Source organism: Triticum dicoccoides, chromosome 1B, assembly GCF_002162155.2.
Source record: "Triticum dicoccoides isolate Atlit2015 ecotype Zavitan chromosome 1B, WEW_v2.0, whole genome shotgun sequence".
Taxonomy (NCBI): domain Eukaryota; kingdom Viridiplantae; phylum Streptophyta; class Magnoliopsida; order Poales; family Poaceae; genus Triticum; species Triticum dicoccoides.
The window spans coordinates 124,842,233-124,846,020 of NC_041381.1; positions in this window are offsets into that span (position 1 = coordinate 124,842,233).

Below are 3,788 nucleotides of genomic sequence, written 5' to 3' on the forward strand. Positions count from 1 at the left end.
CAAACTGAAACCAAAACGGAGGGGGGGAGGGGGGGGGGGAGGGGTTGCGGGAGTCCGGATACGGGACACGTCAAACTCTTACCACGTGAGGTGGTGATCAAATGGTGCTCCATCTAAGGTGATATTCTTAGGTTTATTTGTGAGTTACTATAGTTTTATAGGACTTAGACCTTGTACAATGCTAGATGCTTAGGGAGGTGCTTAGAAAAATAAACTAGATTTTTCTCAAGCACCAGTGCCTATTTCTATAAGATAGACGCCTAGTTAAGCATCTACCCTGTACAAATAAGCACCGGTGCTTAAAAAAAGTCTGGTTTATTTCTTCAAGCACCTCTACTAAGCACCTTGCATTGTACAAGGCCTTAGTAGACTATGGCTCTATTTGTTTGGCCCTTTGCTTTCGTAACTTTTTCACTTTGGCAAAAACCCACAAAGGCTTCTAAATAGAGTTTCTTTTGCCTCGCCCTTTGGCTTATGCATCAATATTGTTATATGATGGTATAAGTCAAAAGCTGAATTAAAAAACACATATTTAAGAGGGTTTTTTTGGCTTTTTTCACAAAGTGAAAAAGCAAACATACATGGCCTATGTTATGTTGAGATTCAATTTAGATATTCTAGTTGAATGTACATGTGTTATCACGGAACAATAAACTTAGATTTTGAAACGCTGTTATATTTTCCTCTAAAAACAAATTTCTCTAAAAAACATCATTTAATTCACAATGTGTAGACCAAATGCAACTTCTACATGTTGCAACAAATATCACCTTATACTTACTAAGAGAAAATCCAACCGTCCTTGTAAAAACTTTTCCGTAAGGACATCTCCAGCGCGGACCCTCAAAGCGCCCGCACACGTCCCATCCAACGCGATACTATATCGGTCCCTCAGACGTTCGGACCATGTTTTTCCTGCAAACCGGGACCAAATTGGGGGGAGGGGAGGAGTCCGGAAACGAGACACGTCGGACTCTTACACCCATGACTGCTACCTCTTGAGCTTGCTTTTGGTTTTTCCCTTGAAGAGGAAAGGGTGATGCAACAAAGTAGAGTAAGTATTTCCCTCAGTTTGAGAACCAAGGTATCAATCCAGTAGGAGATTACACATGAGTCACCGAATATCTGCACAAACAATCAACAAACTTGCACTCAACGTGGTAAGGGGTTGTCAATCCCTTCACGGTTATTTGCAAAAGTGAGATCTGATAGAGATAGATAAACGGTAAAGTAAATATTTTTGGTATTTTTGGTTTATAGATCGAAAAGTAAAAGATTGCAAAATAGTAGATCGGAAACTAATATGATATAAAATAGACCCAGGGTGTGACGCCCCTGATTCAATCGTACACTAATCATACACGCAAATGTGTACGATCAAAATCAGGGACTCACGGAAAGATATCACAACACAACTCTAGACACAAATAAAATAATACAAGCTTTATATTACAAGCCAGAGGGCTCAAATACATAAGCTCGATACACAAGAGTCAGTGGAAGCAACAATATATGAGTACAGACATAAGTTAAACAAGGGTACCTTAAGAAGGTTAGCACAAAAGTAACACGATCGAAGAGGCAAGGCCTCCTGCCTGGGACCTCCTAACTACTCCTGGTCGTCGGCGGCCTCCATGTAGTAGCATCCATCAGTGGTAGCATCTGGCTCCAAGGATCCACCATCTGGTTGAATCAACCGGAAAGAAGAAAGAAGGGGGAAAAGGGAGTAGCAAAGCAACCGTGAGTACTCATCCAAAGTACTCGCAAGCATCAGATCTATACTAAGTATGCACTGGTATCAAATGGAAGGTTTGTATCTATGGACTGAACTACAGAATGCCAGAATAGAGGGGGAAGGCCTAGCCTATCGAAGACTAGCATCTTCAAGCAGCTCCACGCATCTTGCAGCATGTAGAAGAGTAAAGAATAGCAGTTTATAATTAACAAAGACGTTGTAACATTAATGCCCAGAGATCGTTGCTCGACTCCCTGCGAGAAAGCAATCATGGAGCCATATATCCAAGTATCCATTTGTAGTTGTATAAGATCAGGATATAAATCTGAACGTCCATTACCATGGACACGGTATTCGAATATGTATCTTCCCTGCAGGGGTGCACCACGTTACCCAACACGCTCGATCACTCTGGCCGGACACACCTTTCTGGGATCAATGCCCGGCCTTGGAAGATCAACACGTCGCAGCCCTACCTAGGCTCAGCAGAGAGGTCCCCGCCAGTCTACATCCTAAGCGCTCCGGGGTCTTGGGCCCATCGCCCGCAGCACTCTGGGTCGTTGCGCACAGGGTGAATACCAGCACCGCCTCGGATGGCCAGCACGATCCGACCATGCCGCACTGCTGAACTAGACGTCTGACAAAGCTTCAGCTGATACTGCGACGTCGATGCCCATATCTATTCTCGCGTGCTGGTTAGTGCGTAAAGGCCAGAGGCCAACTCAGAACAAATACCCAAATCATAGTGTATTATTGGCTTGCAGAGACGAGCAGAGACTCACGATCGAAAGTGACCCCGTCGCCCCATCTCGTGGACTTACGACAAGGGCCTAGAATGCCCGACCGTGCCACGTCATTATCTTGCGGGTGCTCTCCGGGCCCGCCCGACTTTCACCAAGGTCTCAAGTAAAGTCAAGGTAACTGTGTGTCTAGACATCAAGGGGAAAACCCGAGGAATCACCCCCGGTGGATTCCACTCAATGTAATCATCAGGGTGAACGTAAGAGGGACCACCCTCGAGGTTCACACTTGAGGTGTCGAATGACAGAGCCGTATCTGGAATGGTGAAAGAGGAAATCACCCTCGATGACCACGACCGAATAGCTACACTACAGAATTATCATCAGGAGTGTGTTATGAGGGATCACCCTCGGCACTCGATAGTAGCTCTGCAGAGTCGAGCAACAAAAGGGGCGTGATGTGATGTGAGGTGTCGGGCTCTGGTCGTCGATCACGTTGATCGAGTCGTCGATGATGAAGCAGGGGCAACAAGGACAAGTGGGGGTCACTGATGGATCACTAACCAACCTATACTAAGTAGTTTAGGATAAGCAGGTAGGTAGCAATAGCAGGTACAAAAGCAGGCTATGCATCAGAATAGGAGCAAACAATAATAGTAGCAAAATCTAATGCAAGCATGAGAGTATAGAATGGGCGATATCGGGATGATCAAAGGGGGGGCTTGCCTGGTTGCTCAGACAAGGAGGGTCATCGTCGACGTAGTCGATCACAGGGGCATCAACAGTGGTCTCAAGGTATATCAGAGAAGAAGAGGGGGAAGAAATACTAAATACACACAAACATATGCATAACAAGACAATAAGCGGGGCTAGAGGTGTTCTAACGCAGGTTTACACGATACCAGTAAAGGGGGACAACATCCAAGAAAGTTTTCCCAGTTCCGGACGTCTATCAGACAGATGAACCGGAGGGGAAAGGTTGCATGTTCGCTATGCTAGGGACGTGTGGCAGATGAACGGACCGCGTGTTTGGATTCATCTCGTCGTTCTGAGCAACTTTCATGTACAAAACTTTTTGATCCGAGATACAGATTATTTTCTATTGATTCTCAAAGTTTTTAAACATTTCTGTAATTATTATTAAATCTAAAATGGAGATATTGCATCAGCATGACATCATCATGACATCAGTAGTCAACCAGCCAGCTGACTGGTCAAACTGACATCTGGGCCCCACCTGTCATTGACAGAGGGGTTAACAGAGTTAAAAACTAATATTATTTAGCTAACTAACCTACTGGCCCCACCTGTTA